Source organism: Peromyscus eremicus, chromosome 13, assembly GCF_949786415.1.
Source record: "Peromyscus eremicus chromosome 13, PerEre_H2_v1, whole genome shotgun sequence".
NCBI classification, from domain to species: domain Eukaryota; kingdom Metazoa; phylum Chordata; class Mammalia; order Rodentia; family Cricetidae; genus Peromyscus; species Peromyscus eremicus.
Window position 1 is genome coordinate 44,097,718 of NC_081429.1, and position 13,387 is coordinate 44,111,104.

The following is a 13,387-nucleotide window of genomic DNA, read 5'->3' on the forward strand; positions in this document are numbered from 1 at the left end:
TTGGCTCCATGTGTTTTTATTTAGTAAGACCGCTTAGAAATCCAGCTACACTCAGTGGGCAGTATTGTTTTCATACATACAGGAGAAAAAAATATAAACTGAGCTTCGGAGGACTTGTATTAATACCTGAACAAGTTCAAGATATATATTAGGGGGCCTCAAAGTTTAGATACAAGTTTAATAGTACAAAAATGGAGTAGTCCTACTTTCCATTTTCCAAGAAGTCCTGCCCTTTCAAGTTGTAGCCAGGCTCACACTGAAGGAGTCTTCTATCTTTAGTGCACCCTGTCACCAATAACTAAACCAGTAATTTCACCATGTCTTCTTCTCATCATCTTCCACAAATATTCTTCTTTCCACAGATGCAATGCTACAATGAAATCATTTAGGGCATAATTTTCAGGTTATTTACTTAAAGTGCATGCATGTACTGGATGCAAAACTATTTTATATAACCAATGCTGGAATTGATATACTATGGGGGTTACATAGATCTACATATTTATACCCACCGTGGTTGAGCATGAAAGGAAAGAAAACCATATAGACAATTATAATCTAAGATTATATATATCAGATTTATATAAGCATCTATATGCTTCCATAAACTTACAGAATATTCTTAATTGCAATAAATCTCTTGTTGTAGATTTCCTGAGTGGTATCACTGAGCAGCCACAGATGATATTGCTCATCTTTGAAGGCTCAGTAACAGAAATGAAGCCACAGGCAATGTAAAATGTCTTTCCTCTTCTCTCTTTATCTGTTTTGTCCTCCATTCCTTTCTTCTTTTCCTTCTTTCTGCTTTCCTCTTTCTCTTCCATTCTTGAGGGGGCATGATGAAAAGCACAAATGATTACAGTCTTGTAACTGGTTGGTAACACTGTCTCCCTATAGTGTAGCATTGAGCTTAAATGTGAGTATCTTTTAATGTTCCTCTACCTCCTATTTGTATCCCTTCTCCTGCAACTTCCAAATGAAAGAAAAGGGTTTTCTCCTAGGATGTGTCTAGCTGTGTCTCTGAATCACTCACTGAGATAATGTTAGTATACAATGAGAAGCATTCCTTCTTGATCTGGGAAGGGCTGAGTGCCACCATGAATTAACCCAAATTTCACCCAGAAAGATGTTTGCTGTCCTCCAAAATGCTCAGTAGGCAGAAATACAAAGCAAAGCCCACAATAGCTGCTGATCGTTCTTGCCATCTTTTGCATCTCAGATTTCTAAGATTTGTGTTTAAATAAAGGTTAGAAAGACATTTGGGAAAGTGTGAATCTACAGTCCTCTAAGACTTCTTAAACATGATAGGAAGATTTCAGCAATCCCATTTGGTAAAACTTATCCACAATGTTTCCTATTGCCTAAAAACAATGTTCACTATTTTACTAATTTCTCTGGATTTGAGATTTGATAATAAGTGAAAAATTGGAAGAAGGAGGGTCATGAGAAGAGGAACACAGGCGAAGTTACAACCCTAAGTTTTAAACCCGCCGTTCCCAGAGGAAAACATTGTTTTCCCAAGAGATCTTCCCGTTGTCGTCTAAAAGATGGGTGGAATTTGTACAGTCGATGATAAATACATTGGTCTGTTTCTACTCACAATGTAGCCCTAATCTCTGAAGGCAATGGTTCCTGCATACACAAGACAATCACTGTCACAGCAGGCGCAGTGGAAGCAGATAGAAGAGACAGGCAGCATGCTAATAAGGAAGCCTTTGACAAACTGCAATCTGCCAGACCCTGGAAAAGAAATGTGGCCACGAACACATTCAACCTACACTCAGAGGCACAGCTTTTACAGTGTGGGTCCGATGGCAATAGGGACCCCGTGTATGTTATCCTGGCTCACTTTTGAAATAGAAGAGATGCTGTAGCTTTGACTGAGGCACTGGAGATGTAATAATCATTTGCACTGGTGACTGGCTCTTCTCCCCCACTGCAACTGAGGCATGTTCTTACCTTCAACACAAAAATGAAATCATCCCCAGAATCTGAAAAGTATGAGTCATTCCCATTTTCTTCTCTTTTAACCCTGGAAGAGAGCCAAACCGTGTAGCTAAAAAGGAATAATGCAAGCAAGTCAAAGAAAAAGGTTGTGGGGCAAACCAGATATTTAATAAAGGAAAAGGTCATTTCAATGCACATTCAATTAGGTTCACAGCCAAAGGTTTCCCATAGGTCCCCAGCATAGACCTGTGAGTTGTACTGAGTGAGATGAAGATGCCCTTTTTCTGAAGAACTGGGACATGTCCCCATGGCCCACGACACAGGCAGGAAAACTGATTTAGTGGCCTAATTCCATTCTCAAAATTTGAAACTCAAGTATTGCCTTGGTACCTTCTGGGTATTTTTCTGACATTTCACTGAGGCTAAATTGTTCTCCATTTCACTTGCTACAAATTGATATGTATGGCTAGGAGCACAAACATGTGTAAAGGTAAATTTACTCTCCAAACACTTGAATGCATAAAGCCAGACTACTGGGGGAAAGAATTTGTAAAAGACAAAAATCAGATTTAGTTATAAACTAAAGGAAGAGGAGGTGTCATGATGTAACAAACAACGCTAAGAGAGTATCAAAGACAAATTAACAATCAACTGATGTCTAAAGACAACTTGGAGGACCTGGGCTATGATTTCCATTCATCATCACCTGCCCTTACTTTTTAATACACACATCACTGTTTTTCCATCTTAGTAAAAACGCTTGCACATACCAAGTCAGAGAACCCTACTGTGTAATTCAGCCCAAAACACCTGCCGGAGCCATGCCTATCTGCAAACTATTAAGCTGTAATGAAATTCAGATGATTCAAATTGAGTCTACTGTGTGTCAGGGCCCATCAATCATTTGGACTATCTAGATAGAAGACAGTTAAGCTGTTCTTCCTACTTGGCCTAGTTAGCTTCAGCTATTAACATATCTGTGGGAGTCTCAACTGAGGGAGTGCCCAGATCAGATTCGACTATGTCCATGTCTGTGAAAGAATCTCTTGATTGATGATTGATGTGAGAGGACCCAGTCCACTGCAGGCAATACCATGCCTATGCAGGTGCGTTTGGACTGCGTAAGAAAGCTAGCTGAGTATGCCAGAGAATGTGCTATAATGCAGCCTTTCTCTGTGATTTGTTTCAGGCTAGTACCTTAAGTTCTTTCTCTGACTCCCCTCAATAATGGACTATGATCGGCAAATGGTAAACCAATATAAACCCTTCCAATTTGTTTTAGTCAGTGTTGTATGCAAAGGTGCAGTAAAGAAGCCACCAAAATGCCTTGCTCCGTTATTTGGGGGAAGGTTTTTCATGTGGATGAGAGAGAACAGGCAGAAGCATCTAGAAGTGTCCAGAGCAGAGAGAAAAGGAAGGAGACTGGACATGGCCATGGCTAGGGAAGCAATGATAGCAAGCCTGAGAATACTGAGAATAGCAGGGCCAGGGGGAAACCTTGTCATCATATAGAGAATGAAGAGGGTATCTGGGAGGAGAGAACGCTGTCAACAGCAACAGCCTAAGAGCAAGCATGGTGGAGGAGGAAGTGAGATGGGCCAGGATGCTAGCTGGACTTTGAGATGTATAACAAGTATCAAGTAAGTGTGATTAGGAAGTGAATGAGCCTGAAAGCCAGCATGGGGTTTGATATGATGATATGATATGTATCACTATAGAGTCATGCGTCCCTTCTGCCAGAAGCAAGGGAAATGACTCCTTTTGGTGGATGGGAACACTTTTCACGAGTTCCTGGGGGATGCTGACTTTTATCTCACCACCAGAAATCCTTCTACAGTCCAGCTTGAACTGGGCCTACATTCCATTTTGGACCAGGCCAGTGGGACTTCCCTTTTGGGGTGAGGGGGTGAAGAATGGGGTACCCTTTGGACCTGACAAGTGTTTTATCACAGCAATAGCAAAGGAAACTAGAACGCTACTGAACATCTCAACAGCTGAGGGCCCATGACAGGAGAGTATGCCTGTAGGCTAGCAAGGAGCAGGTAGTGGGGAGCCCCATGGCTAAAGTCCTAAAAGAGGAAAAATGTGATGTGTGGTTTAGTAGACCTGAGAAAGCTACGCAGTGGCCTGTAGCAGGCTTTTATTGGACTGCCAGCCCCCCAAATCATGACACCGAGATTTACTACAAATTATGAAAGATCGGCCTTAGCTAAGGCTTGTTCCTGATTAGTTCTTATGACTTAAATTAACCCATATTTTTAAATCTACGTTCTTTTACGTGGATCGGTTATCTTTGCATCTTGCTTCCTCTTCGTCCGTCTGGCAACTCCTCCTTTCTTCCTCTCTGAGTCCTCTCTGTCCCCGGAAGTCCCGCCTAACCTCCTCCTGCCTAGTTAATGGCCATTCAGCTCTTTATTAAACCAGCTGTAGCAACAGATCTCCACACAGTGTAAAGGAATACTCTGCAGCAGTGGCCTGTTAGGGAAAGGTGAGATTGGAAGATTGGAAATCACTCTTGAGCTATCCTTCATTTCCAGAGATGGTAACTGGGGCCAAATCAAGAATTTCTCTGTGACTTTTTTCAGTCACAAAGGGGAAGGATTTAACTTTAATAAGAAGCATCTCTGACATAAGTTTTGTATGTAAGGGTGCAGCTTTTGCCTATGGTAGGTTCCCCATATGGCATAGGCCTCATAGGGAACCTACTGATGTTTTGCTGAATGGCCATGTAGTCAAACTCCCTTATATTAATCTTTATTTTTTTTACCCATAGATTTGCATGGCTATCAACTTATGTCAAGGAAGCTTCTTTTGGCAGTGGTCGGTAGTTAAAGCAGACTCACAACTGGTCGGAGTGCTGAGAATAAGCAATACTGCGAAGCAAGAACTGCAGATCTGGTTTTGTAACTGGACCTCACTCTGGACCCCTCCTCAGCTCTCTAGTCTTTATGGTCTCTGCAGAAAATATTCAGATTACACAGAGAGAATATAGTGTAGAAGACAGGGATCTTATTACATAGCAAATGGGCCATTCTAAAGGGGTAGAAGCAGACAATGGCCAGAGAGACCATCATGACAACCCACAATTAAGGCAGGCTTGCAGCATGTCTAAGGACTCTAGACATGAACTTTTGGGGGTTGTGGATTAGAATGATTTGATTTGGATAAGTGTTCCCTAAAGGTCCCTCTGTTAAAGCCTTGATGCCCAGAGCAGCATCTTGTAAGAGGCCTTCAGGTCATTAGAAATGTGCCCTAGAAAAGGGTCAAGGTATCCCAGGCTCTTCCATTCATGACATAAGCAGTTGGCTCTGCTATATGTTCCCATCATAAAAATTAAATCATTTGAAGAGACTGTGTTTAAGCTGGGATCTAAACCTATCCTTATTTCTGGAGCACCAAACCCAAGCTCTCAACCGTGATTCTTTACCAAAAAGAAAATGAAGAAATAACTCTGAAATGCAGAGAAGTGTAGCTTGTAAACCTCTCAGCAGTTAGGAAAGAATGGAAGCCACATGCATAGGAGAATTCACCAAGGAGAGAACGGAGCGCAGAGTGGACTGGACTGAGAACAGGGTAGAGGACGTCCCTGCTATGACAAAAGTAGGCTGAAGAAAAGAGATGACTCATGAAATTAAAATCTCAGTGCCAGGAGCAGGTTATCTCTTGTGAGTTATTGGTCAAGGTGACCCTAGAGCCCTTTAAACCAGCACATGCTGTGGCCATTCTTCTTGGTTGTCTGCCACAACTAGACAGAAAAACCATCCTGCTGAAGACACCACACACTTCGGTTGTCGAACAGAGAAACCGACAGCATGGACCAGGAACTCTCACTGCTGGCTAGATTTCATAGCGATGGAAGGTGCTACACAGACTGCTGGGAGAAAACACAAAAATGGTCTTACCCAGTGCTGAACCAAGGATGCTACACCACTGACCTGTGAGAAGTTCCCATTGACGCAATAGTGGTATGACTGTTGCGTGGGTAACCAATTGCTTTCTGACCGGATTTGAGGCCTGCTACCCTGGCTAGGGAAGTCATAGGCCCTGTGGAGACTCTACCTTTGTTTTGCTAAGCAGCCATGTGGTCAAACTCCCTTGTAATCTTTATGTTTATACCCATAGATTTGTGCAGCTATCGACTTACGTCAGAGAAGCTTCTTTTTGCAGTGGGCAGTAGCGGTAAAAGCAGGCTCATAACTGGTCAGAGTGCTGAGAATAAGTGCCTATGAGTGCTCAAACATGGATAGGCCACCTAATATCAGCATCACACCCCTCCAGGCTCAGGCAACATCAAGGAAGAGGTAGCAAGAACGCTATGAAATACTGTCTTCTGAACATGACATGGCTATTGTACACTATAAACTCAAAGCAGCTGTAATTATCTGTACAAGACCCAGCCAGGAAAAAAACTCCAGCATAGATGGGGAGGAAGTCTTGAGGCCCCACCCATATCAGAGGAGCTATTGGTAGTTGATGGCTGCTTGGGGAAGGGGAGTCATTTTCCTTTGGGAATGTGGCCAATGGCCAATTATCCATGCCCAGTGGATGGCCACACCCCAAGCACAAATAAGCTGTACTAATTAAACTCAGGCAGTTATTTAAAAATAACAAAATAGCCATACAGTTGTGAGGGAAATATTTTTAGGAAGGCCCAGGAGCAACAGAAGATAGATATGATCAAGACACATTGAATACATGCATGAGATTTGCAAAGAATGAATAAAAAACACTTATTTGCTACATGTACATACATAGATACACACACACATATATATACATATACATATACACATACGTGTGTGTGTGTGTGTGTGTGTGTGTGTGTGTGTGTGTGTGTGTGTGTAAACAGGAAGACAAAACCAGAGAGGAAGATGAAAAAGACCCTGGGATCTAAAGAAAGAAATGACTCCAAGAAACATAAGCACGGCTTCTTCTCTGCTTTATTCTTGCATTTATGCTCTCAACAAGTCTTTAGGAAAGGGCACCAGCGCTATGTGCTGTAGTCACATGGTGAGTGATAGGGCCTCTGGCTCTCGAGGAATTTAGGATCTAAGATGAACAGAAATAAATGTGAAAGCAGGTGGCGCTCACTCTAACAAGAGGAGGTCCCAATGTTCAGAACTGAGATTTGGAGAAAGGGGCAGTAAGGAGGCCAGATTGGAAGAAGTTTTGGGAAGTCTTTTCTATCAGAAGTTTTATGAGCTCCCATCTGAGAGAGTCAGATGTAATTGTTCCACTGCAGAGCCCTGAGTACTAGAAATTTTAACACTTCTGGATAATTCCTATGTGCAAGCAAGACTGACCCCCACCGCATCAGTAGGTAGTTGATTTAATGAATTTCAAATAGCTACGCATGGGACTGCTTTAACGATGGACAGAAGTGCATAGAGCACTTGGCACACAGACAAGGTCCTATGAACACAAGCTGTTGTTATTAGGAAGGGACCACGGGCCAGTCTCCCCTTCTCGGCCTTTTTATGTGCCTGCCAACCACAATGAATGTTCTGAAGGTTCATGAGTGTTTGTATAAAGAGTGACAGCCAGCTTCCTGCTGCCCTCCCCAGAAGCCTCTGGCTTGGCAGTGGAGAGACGTATTATGGAGCTTCAGTCCCACAGAGGAAATGCATAGAGTGGAATTTTTTCGCCTGAGGTCCAGGGGAAGCCACAGGACTCCCAGAAGACTTGCCCTGGCTGGTGTTTCTCCACTCGGCTAGAAACACGTTTGAACATATGGTTGAGAGATATGTTACATCGAAGAGAGAAATCCTGGGGAAATAGAAGTGGAGTTGAGAAAAAAAAAAAAAAAAGACAGGTGGTCCTTGTTGGTGCATGCCTATAACCCCAGCACTCGGAAGGCAGAGGCAGGCCAGGCCAGTCTGAGTTTGAGGCTAGCCTGGTCTACAAAGTGAGTTTCAAGATGCCCAGGACTGTACAGAGAAACCTTGTCTTGAGAAAAAAAAAAAAAAAAAAAAAAAAAGGAGTGTCCCTTTTCTGAAGTGTCTAGATAAAATATTCAAAATACTGCCAGAAGCCCAGGCTGGCTTAGATTAAAGTAAGGACACAAGACCCTCTCTCACTTCCCTCCTTTCTCCCTCTGTCCCTTTCCGCTCTCACCCTCCCCTGCTCTCCCTCACTCCCTCCCTCTCTTTAGTTCTCTTTCCTAGCTTTAGTCCAGAGAATACTTCAGGGACTACGATGTGCCAGATGTAAACTGGAAATCGCAGTTTGCAGAGCTCCAGCCTTTTATTGATAGCCATGGTTTTTTAATATTCAAATAATACTCTTTCATATTCTTCTCTCTTTTTCTAGAACCAGAACATGTCAAACTCTAGACTGCAAGTAAATCACATGACATCCAGCCTAGTCTGCAATTCTTGCCTACAAGCGATTTGTATGAAGATGTTCATAACACAGAGTCAACCCATTCCCCCATGACACAGTATCTATCTGGCAGGAAGCCGGAGAAGCTGTATTATAAATGAGCTTTAACAGTGATGATGTATGAGAATCAGTCCTCAAGCAAGTTTTGTGTGACTCTTTGGCGTCTGAGTCTCTTTTTCTCAGCCAGTCCAGAGCACAGCCCTGAAGCCAGGCTTTGTGGCTCAGGGACTGTATTGATGAAAGAGGAAGGTCCTTCCTGCAGCCCAGCCTGATCGATGGCTGTCGCAGTCAGACCCGCAACACGAATGGTTCAAAACTGATGTGACATGGTGGTAACAAGCTGACCAGTAGATTGTTAAGCCTTTTCCCTGGTCTATGAGCTCTATTTCCAGATACACATAGCCCAAATGAGGCAGCTTCTTTGGCTTCTCACTATAAACCTTAATGTGAGTCCACAGTTACTGACCTTGACGTCTGACCTCTTGATTCTTATAGCAAATAGAAAAGGAAAACAAAGTTTAAATAGCACGGCTATTGGGAAAGCTGGAAGTTTTTAACGCTTTCTTTTAGTGACTGAAAACTGCCTACTGTAAGGCAAGTCTGTAACTTGACACGAAGCACTGTAATTACTGCTGCCTCCTCCTCAGCCAGTGGGACAGGCTGGTCTGAATCTCAAACAGCGACAAACCAAGGATGAAGATGTATCACCTCATGGCATGCAGTTGTGTTGTGTTGTGTTGTGAGGATGGAAGTAAATGCAATTTACCTCGTTAGTGGTTTCTGAGGGCCCAAGAGGTGGCTCAGTGAATAAAGACACTTGCCAAGCCTAGCAACCCAAGTTCAATCCCTAGAACCCACGCAGAGAAAAGGAAAAAAAAAAAAAAAGATCGAAGTCCCTCAAGTTGTCCTCTAACCTCCACACACAGCATGCATGCAAACACACACACACACACACACACACACACACACACACACACACACACACACACCATAAATAAAGGTAATAAAAAATTAAAATATATTCTTAACTTGTAATGTTTTCTGATTTTGAGAAGGATCCCAGGTACAGGTCCAGGGCCATGATAGTTTTTCATCTCTGGCTTACCTATATATACCATGCATGTAGAAAACAAGGTCTGTGTAACCTCAACAACACAACACAGGCACATGTTCTCAACAACAGAAGGGAAAGCCTCTCTCTTCTTGCTCCTAAAGACATGAGCTGTGGGGTTGATCAAGATCCCTTCTGAAGGGTTAATAGGAAATGGAGAAAACTGTCTAAATGTTTGAACATCTTCGACCAACTTTCTAGACTTGCAATCTTTTTAATCTCCCAGAGAAGCCCAGCACCCCTGTGTTTCATATAACAGGAGCTCTTGCCCAGCAGTTATAGGTACAAAGAAACCTGTCAGCACACTGATAACAGTCCTGACCAGGCAGGGAGGCAGTGTTGTCTGTACCACAGGAAACACGGTCTCCAGGAAATTAAAAGTGTACCGCCCTTGGTCTCAACAATTCTCTCTCATATAAACCCTCCTCATTCTCGCTAATTGGACTCCCAGAGATCCACCTGGGGCCTAAAGGTCGGATAAAGCACAGAGACAAATAGCCAAACAAACGGAAACACATGAAATATGAACCAATGGCTGAGGGGTCACCAACTGGATCAGGCCCTCTGAGTGGGTGAGACAGTTGATTGGCCTGATCTGTTTGGGAGGCATCCAGGCACTGGCACTGGGTCCTGTGCTCATTGCATGAGTCGGCTGTTTGAAACCTGGGGCCTATGCAGGGTCGCTTGGCTCGGCCTGGGAGGAGGGGACTGGACCTACCTGGACTGAGTCCACCAGGTTGATCTCAGTCTGTGGGGAAGGCTTTGCCCTGGAGGAGATTGGAATGGGAGGCGGGCTGGGGGGAAGGTGAGGGGGGCGGGAGGGGGGAGAACAAGGAAATCTGTGCCTATATGTAGAACTTAATTGTATTGCAAAATAAAAATTAAAAAAAAACAACAACAACAACAACAAAAAAAAAAGTGTACTGCGGTGTGCTTGGTGAATGTCTGTTTACATGCCTGTTTCCTCTGCTGCCAATAGTACTTCCAATCAGTGGGGTCAGTATGATGGGAAAATCAGGAAGTTGCTTCAGTTGTTCATAGCCCCAACTGGATGTTACACCAACAGGACAGTAATAGTAAAGTCAGACTTAGATAATTGCTAATTTATAGCTTTTTGGTCTGGAAAGAAAATGGACTACTCTTAAAATAAGATAAAATCAGGTAGAAGTGGAGGAATAAATAAAAGCCATTGGCCATGTGTGTGTGTGTGTGTATGTGTGTGTGTGTGTGTGTGTGTGTGTGTTATAGAGGAGATGTTTCTAAAAGAGGGAATAATATAGAGTCTCATGGTCTATCTCCTCCCATAGTTCAATGATATAACTAACAAAGTTCAAGGGAATGCACCATAGGCAGCCACAGTGCCATTGACAAGGACAGAGGCAGGGCCGGAGGGGGGGGGGGGACCACAGAAACAAAACTGAGCTGCCCTCTGCTAGCAGACAGGTACTATCAGTTATCAGCACTTTCACTGTGCCTAAGAGACCACTACCCACCAAACCAGGCATCTCCTTTGTACATCAAAGCTAGACGCAGAGTAGGTCAAAAGATGACCTCATTTCATAGCTCCCTGGGCAGCCAGTCACAGCCAGGAGGCTTAATGCTTACCAGTGGAGACATGAAGGGAGTGATGGATTCCACTGCTAGCCTGTGCATGCCTGACCTCCCCTCAGGCAGGAACGCAGATGTACCTCTGACCACCGTAGACACTGTGACAAGGGTAACACACTGAAGTGGAAGAAATCTACAATCCTGAATGGTGACACGAACAAAGCTAACCTAAACTAAGAGATGTGCTTGAAGGCCCTTCCCAACTGTGACTTAGATTTCACCCTCGTCCCTGCTGTGGTGTTTGGAGATTTGAGGTCTGAAGATAGAAATAGCAAACCCTCAGATGATCCTGGCTTTCTCAACTTGATATTAATCTTCCCAAATTTCTGCAAGTATCCCCCATTTTAAAGGCAATGGTGCAATGGATATTTTCTGAGGGTTCATATAGGACAGATTCACAAATTTAAGAGATGGAATATTATAAAATAGACATACTTAAAAATCACTCCTAATATATTAAAAGTGGAAAGTCCTTGAGAAATTCTATCAATCAAACCCGAGTCAGGCACAAATGTGTTCAGCCACCATAAATACTACAGGTGAACAGATAGGGACCATGACGGGTGGGATTTCAGCCCCCAAGCTCACACAGGGCTGTTCTAACTCCAGATATGTCAGCATGACTACAGTTGGAGACAGTCTTTAAATCAGTAATGAAAATTAACAAATGACAGGGTCCTTGTGGGAGACAGGACACAGACAATGTAGACTAAACATGGCCAACTTAGACCATTACACAATCAATGCTAGACAGGTAAGGATGACAGAAACTGATAGGTCCCAACAGAAGCAAGATAAACTAGTCCAGTGGTTCTAGAAAGCAATCTAGCAGTATTAGGGAAATTAATTTTGAGAATGTCCTATGATCCAGAAGTTGACTTCTGGTATATATAAAATGCTTATACCTAACCTATAATAAGAAGGAGGAGGAGGAGGAGAAGAGAGGAGGAGGAGGAGGAGGAGGAGGAGGAGGAGGAGGAGGAGGAGGAGGAGGAGGAGGAGCATGTGCCTAGGCCTGGAGAGATATCTTCAGGGGTAAGAGTGCTTACTGAATGTCTGCGTCCGCCTCGACCAGCAAGGAAGACGCAACCCCAGGCTCTTCTCCAAGCAGTTTATTCAGGAACCTTGAACAATCTTCTGACCCCGGGGAAAGCCATCTTCTTCTTCTCCTCTCACTCTCACTCTCACACTCTCTCACACTCACACTCTCTCTCACACTCACACTCTCTCACTCACACTCTCTCACACTCACACTCTCTCTCACACTCACACTCTCTCTCACACTCACACTCTCACACTCACACTCACACTCACACTCCCTCCCTCTCCCTCCCTCTCCCTCTCTCTCCCTCTCCCTCCCTCTCCCTCCCTCTCTCTCTCCCTCACTCTCACTCTCACTCTCACTCTCACTCTCACTCTCACTCTCACTCTCACTCTCACTCTCTCTCATTCTCATTCTCATTCTCATTCTCATTCTCATTCTCATTCTCATTCTCATTCTCTCTCTCACTCTCTCACTTCTTGGGAAAGCCAGCCCACGCCCTTTATAGCCACTGGGCAATCAACCCCGTGGTGCCACGTGGACAATGCCGCTAGGGTCAGACATACGCAAACAAGCCAGATTAGGTCCAGGTGCGCGGAAGCAAGCCAGATCCTAGCCTTAGCCGAATAAGGAGCACCTGCCATCGGGAAGGCAGAAGCCGGACGCCGGCGCCATCTTTGCGGCGCGGCCGTGCACGGCTCTCTACAACTGAACACACATGAAGGTGTGAATTCAGATCCCCAGCACCCACATAAAAACCAAATGTACAAATCCACGATCCCAGCTTTGGGGTTGGTGGACACAGGAGACTCTCTGGGATTGAGCTGACTGTAGCCAAGGAGAAAAAACAGCAATCTCCGGGCTCAGTGAGACACTCTGTCTCAGTGAAACAAGGCAGGGTGACACAGGACGCCACAACCACCTCTGGCTTCCCTACAGGGGTGCCTCTGTTCCCAGTGTCAGCAGTGCTGACGCTGGAACTGAGCATCTCATTGCACTGTCCACCTGGCACATGCTTCTTTCAACCACCAACATTCCCTTTTCAGATTTTCAAACTTCCTCCGTCCATGCCCTACTCCCGTCTTTCTGTCCACTGTCACCTTGTCAAACATTGTCTCATGCTAAATGTTCTGCTATCATGAAACATTCCTTCTGATAGCATTTAGGCATCTGTACTGGCCTGCCCTTAGGGTGCTGACAGGATATGTCCTCAGCTGTAGCCACTAAGAGCACCCCCTGTGCGCATTCACTACATTTCCTTATAAAAGGCAGGCCTTGCCCGCCTCCTGTCTCTTTTT

The 13,387-nt window shown here is 44.2% G+C and overlaps 1 protein-coding gene across 1 annotated transcript in view; it reads right to left on the bottom strand.

Moving 5' to 3' along the window:
• Cps1 (carbamoyl-phosphate synthase 1) overlaps positions 1 to 12,265 on the bottom strand; it is a 187,014-nt gene extending 174,749 nt beyond the window's left edge. Inside the window, exons 1-2 of the mRNA XM_059278327.1 lie at positions 12,097 to 12,265; positions 11,045 to 11,145 (exon numbers count right to left, since the gene is read on the bottom strand). The gene's annotated coding sequence lies outside the window, so the exon portion shown is untranslated. The remainder of the gene's footprint in view (positions 1 to 11,044; positions 11,146 to 12,096) is intronic.
• Positions 12,266 to 13,387: the final 1,122 nt, after the last annotated feature.